Below are 6,179 nucleotides of genomic sequence, written 5' to 3'. Positions count from 1 at the left end.
ACGCATAAACACATGCACACAGCACAGCTTGATGAACTGCCTATTTTAAATATTTTAAAAGTTTGATGCTTTTCACTTTAATTCTCTGAACAATTTCATCTCCAATTACCCACATTCATGGTCAACTTCTAAATCTACGTCTCTCATTTTGTGTATCTTCCTCAACTCCAAGCCCACATACCCAGTTTTCAGGTGAACCTCGGCAATAGGAGTGCTCCCAGAAGCGGATCGATTGCCTCACATCTTCAAACTCCTCTTCTTCCCAAATTCAGTCTTCCTCTTTCATCTGTCTCCTGATACGGCCTTGTGCTCCCAGTTACTGGGTGTCTGAAACTTCAGAATTTCAAATCATCTTCCCACCCCCTTCGCCCTCTTCATCCAATCAGTTTCTTCTAATCATTGCTCCGTTTCCATGGTGCCCCTTGCACTCATTTCCCCAGCGTCCCCACCCTCCCTTTCCTAGTCTAGCCCTCAATACCTCTTGCCGGCTTCACCAGGCCCAGGTCTTTTCTCCTTCCCTTTGTCCCTTAACAGAGTCACAGTTACCTTCCAAAATTAAGATCTGGCCCTTTCATGCCTCCTAAAACTTGCACATCTCCCAATATGCAAAAAATAAGATTCAAATACCTGGTTTGGGTATTCAAGAGCTCTCTCTATGTGGCCCCAAAACAACTTTTCAGTTTTATCTTCCAGGCTACTGCTTTTTCTTGGTCTCTACTGTGAACTAATCATATTCCAGTTCCAATTACACACTTTCTATTGCCTAAGACTACTCCTTTTATCTTTTCAGCTATCACCATCGATTGCTCCTGTCCTTAACTTCCATTTTGAAATCTTAGCTACTCTAATATCCTCTAAATTGAAACACTTCTCAGTTCCCTGCGTCAGAATGATTGCCTTCCTTCTCTTGTCTTCATTACACTTCTTTTGCATCTCTGCCGTGGTACCTATTACTTATCCTTTTAAATTATATTAGGTTTTATTCAATCCAATAAACATTTATGGAGAGTCTTTCCTGTACCGGTCAGTACTAGGAAAAATACAATGAGTCAGACAGCAACTCTCCTCAAAAATTTACAGTCTAAACCATCAACTAAGCAGGCACACTTTGTGTCACAAGAAAGATACAAACAAGGTACTGTGAAGGTTTCAATGAGGTAAATCCCAGAAAAGTCGAGAGCCACCTTTCTCCCTCTCTCTCCTTTTCTCTTTCTTCTTCTCTCTCACCTCTCTTACTCTCACACAGTAACACACACATGCACACATACCATTGTGTGTGTCAGATGGTAAATATTTATTGAATGCAGTTTTTTTTAAGTAATTCAGTAGATGGATCGAAACAGATTGACTGCATGTTATGGGCTGAATTGTGTCTTCTCGAAATTCATGTGTTGAACTCATGACCCCTAAAACCTCAGAATGTAACTGTATTTGGATATAGAGCCTTTAAAGAAATGATTAAATTAAAATGAGACTGTCAGGGTGGGCCCTGATCCAATCTCACTGGTGTCCCCGTAAGAGGAAATCTGGATACACAAAGAGACACCAGGAGTGTGTGTGCTTACAGAGGAAAGAAGACCATGTCATGACATGGGGGCCATCTGCAAGCCAAGGAGAGAAGCCTCAGAAGGAACCAAGCTTGCCGACACTTACTCTTGGACTTCTAGCCACCAGAAGTGTGAGAAACTAAACATAACTTACCAAATCAGTGATACAATTATACTGTAAGATTCATTTGACAAACTGACTAGGCCTAAGAGCTTACTGCCGATGATTGTTAAAAATGATGATATACGCCCAGTATATGAAGTTCGAAAGAAGCCAAACTTCAATGGCACCATGTTCCAGTGACACCAGGACAGATGTTGATGAGTAACAGCTCTACCATTGTCAAAATTCTCAGTTGACTTTGCATAATTCATTAGTTGATGAAATACATTATTAAAGGAAAAACAAAATAAAATCTAGACCACTAAATTGACATTTCTGTTCATTCACTTTTTTGATTATAATAGTTGTATAAAAGCAACTGATGTAATTGTCACATAATCGATCTATCTTAAACATTAAAAGAGTGCAAATAAAATTGTGTGAATGGCTAAAGCAGTTTGTTTAAATGAGGACGATCCTTCTGGTAAAGCAGCCAACTAAGAGTGAGAACATTTATGGGACACTAATCTCTCCATTTCTAAATGAAGCTGGTCAGGGCTATTCCAAGGGATCTATCCATTGTTCTTTGTACAAAGGGACAAAGCCAATGGGGTGAGTGGGGGCTGAAAGCCAGCCTGAGCCAAATGCCCAAGCCATGTAGCTATAGGCCTGCAGAAGCCCAGGCCCTTTATGCCCTCATAGCCCCAAGGCTGTCACTTTCATCACCTGAATGACGCTAAAATTTCCACATATTCTTAGAATCCATTCTAGCAAATACCTAAATAGAATATGACTCATGAACCAATTAAACCTTTCGAACATGATTTGAACTTAAGCAATTGTAAACAGTTTTAAAATTGTGCGTGACTTTTTTTCACAAAAGATAAATATTATATTCTAAATATTTTTGAAACTTTAAGCTGCCACCATTTGATTTAGCACACTAATAGAAGAGAAAGGCAATTTGTAACCTCTACCCTACATTTTTTAACATTTTGCAACAAACTGATCTTCTCAACAATTGAAGCAAGTAAAGTGATGGAGTATCTAATCATTGAATCCCACGTTCCTTCTATGTCCTCTCTAAGAAGAAGCTAACCATGTGCAAAACTATTAAGACCACAAGAATAAACCACATACCCAGCTGAATATTAAGACAATTTAGAAGTAGGTCCTCATGAAAAAAGCAAATAGAGATATTTCCTTTTAGTCATTCCCTATTTCAAAATTCTTTCTTTTAAAGTTTCAACCAGGTTAACAATCTAAAAAAGTTTGCAACTGCTTCTTTGGATAGTGAGGTATTCTGTGAGGTAGGAGAAAGGTGGGGAACGGTATCTAAATTGGTGCCTTTCACTTATTCAAGAGGCATGTATTTTCTGAGCATTTTTTTATATGCTTTGGAGCAAGTAAAGATTAAGATGAAGATTAAGCATGTAAAGATTAAGCGACCTTAACCCTTTAGCAACATCCTTATTCTGTTGGAAAATGAAATTCTTATCATATATCAAAAATTTCACAAGACCAGTTGAATAACATTTTGTTTCTTTTTATTCATCTGCCCCACTGAATTTTGCTGAGAAGTTGAGTCTTTGAGTAATTTTTGCTCAGAGGATATCTTTTCATAAGTGTTGCCTATTATCCTTTTATTTCTTCAATTTGCTCTTAGGCTTTCTAGTCAAAACACGTTCATTTCACTAGCATTCTCTTCATCATTAACTCTTCAAGTAGCTTTAAATACTCTTGTATATTTCATCGTGGGTATATGTGTATATATTTTAGTTCGTAAAGCTTCATCAAACAGTGCCAGGAATAAAGTGCAGATTGTGGACTATATGTCAGAGGTTTAACTGAGAACTCAGTCAATCACATTATATTGATTAAGAATGAATCAAATCATCTATGATAAAAAATGCTTGCATTCATATACTTTTAGACAGAAAAAGTCGAATTCCTTCTTAATAAAAGCCACAGTTCTAATAAATTCAAGTACATATTCATAAGATGATGTTCCTTAAATAGTAATGATGTAACTGATATTTGTTTGATGTTTATTATAACAGTTAACTTAATACCCTGTGCTTTAATTCATTGATAACATCAGGTCCTTCTGAGATAGGTAAAACTATTTGCTAATAACTTGGATGGCGTCTTATAGTTCAATTAATGCTTTCAAATGTCTTCTCATTTTTTAGCTTCTATGTTAAATAACACTTTCCCAAAATTCTTTTTTAGGTTTCTATGACTGCTATAAAAATACTATAAATAGATAGATGATGATAGATAGATAGATAGATAGATAGATAGATAGATAGTCAGATGGATAGGTAAATTTGCCAGAGTTCTCCAGAGAAACAGAACCAATAGGATGTGTATAAATAAACAGAGAAAGAGATTGAGATTTATCTTAAGGCTCGTGTGATCGTAGACACTGGCAAGTCCAAAGTCCATGTCAGCAGGCTGGAGATTCTGGGAGGAGTTAATAGTAAAGCTTGAATCCAAAGACAGTCTACTGGCAGAATTTTCTCTTCCTTAGGGAATGTCAGTCTTTTTTTCTAAAGGTCTTCAATTGTTTGGATGAAGCCCACCATTATGGAAGGTAATCTGCTTTACTCGAAGTCTACTGATTTAAATATTTATCTTGTCTAAATAATACCTTCATAGCAATAGCTACAGTGTTTGATCAAACATCTGAGTACCATGGCCAGCCAAGTTGATATATAAAATTATCAAAGATCTACAAATGATTGATAGATCAAGAGAGAGATATGTTATCACAGATAGATGTTTATTATTATCATTATGATGATGATGATGATGTCTTTCTTTTCCCACTTAGCTCTAGGTATTGCTTTTTTACTAAAGGTGTTTTACGTGCCTCATCACCTCCCATTCCCCTCTGCTTTGATTCCCCATTTCTAAACTTCTAAGGGATGGATAAAAAAGGGAAGGATAGTTCTGAGTGTAAAATGGAAGGAAAATGCCTGTAAGTGACAGCTTGAGTGTTCATCTATAAGTAAGAGTACATGTGGATTTTGTGTTACTGTATTTGGTTATCCAAAAGTCTTTATTATTTGTTTCTTCATGCCACTTTATTTTGCTGATTGAGTTTGCCAGACATGTGAAGGGTAACAGCATCAATGAGACTTTTGTAAGAAGTTATGATTTACCCATTTTTAACATAGAAAATATACAGAAAATTTACTGTAATGATTTGACTTGCAACTATGACCACCACTTGTCTTCATAAAATTTAAAATTGTTATCTTACAAATTTCTAGTCACAGATTTTATACATATTCACTGATTTCATTCACCTTCTAGTCTTTCCAGGACATGATTTACCTTTTATTTGCTTCACAAGGTAATCTGAGATAAATAGAGCAAATCAAATATCAAGACATAAAACTGATATTAATGCATTACAATAGCCAGAAGAAAGAAATTAAATAGTTCCATATCTTTTAAAAATCTAGTAATAGTGCCCTTTTCAGAAAAGTGCATTCGATATCTTGATGAGTCAGATTTATGCTGTTTTGAGAATTTGACCTAGAGTACATAATATCCTGAACATCACAGCTCAACTTTCTTACACTTTTTATTAATCTTACATAAAATCTGATAATTCAAAAATAACAAGAATTTCAATTAGTTAATGGAAGGCACTCATATTGATGAGGGATAGAAGCAGAAAAATGTTCACCTTCAGCCCAGAAGGCTGACCTATAGCCTGCATAGTTCCAATAAGGGTTAAACATGTGCTGGTCGCTACATTTTCACAGGTCTCCTGACTGCCTATCCATCTCACCCATAGTTAACACTGAACTGAATGATAAGCACTGAGAAATCTTATGAAAGTAGTTTCACAAGTAGAAATTCAAAGAAGACATTTATGATCTGATATTCCCTGCAGGTCTTCTCCTCCTTGAGCACTAAGCATATAACCACCAGCTTCGTACAGCAAAAGTACAGCTCCTTCTGAGCACAGGTCCTGTCCCTGTGCTACTTAAATAAACTCACTAAGTTGCACCAGAGTACATCTCAAGAATACTTTCTTGGCCATTGCCCTCAATGATCCCCCATCAATATTAACATTTGCTATGATTTCCAATCAAATATTTAGAAGATGGTTGATATTTTTATTTATTCTCTCAATAAAACTAACTTCTTAAGTTTCTTTCAAGTACTCAACGCTACAGACCATAATCAAGATGGAAACTAGTCATCATCATTTCAGCTTCCCGGAATTTATTATAATCAATCTTTGAATACATTAAGCCAAAGTGTTGAGACATTTAATAGGTAAAGTAACATAACAATAAAAATGTTTAACTAAATATCATCACTAATTCCAAATCAATAACAAAAAAATAATTCCAAATGATCTATAAATAGAGTTGCTTGTGATTAATATCTGGAAGTATCACTTGTAATTAATGTCTGGTTTATCTTCTCAGTTTTTGTCACTCCTGTAAGGTAATAGGCAAGAAGCCAGATGCAGACCTCCTCAAATCATCAATATCAAAAGCTCT

This window comes from Ailuropoda melanoleuca, chromosome 8 (assembly GCF_002007445.2).
Source record: "Ailuropoda melanoleuca isolate Jingjing chromosome 8, ASM200744v2, whole genome shotgun sequence".
Lineage (NCBI taxonomy): Eukaryota > Metazoa > Chordata > Mammalia > Carnivora > Ursidae > Ailuropoda > Ailuropoda melanoleuca.
The sequence above is the reverse complement of the archived record's forward strand: the minus strand, read 5'-3'. Positions refer to the sequence as shown.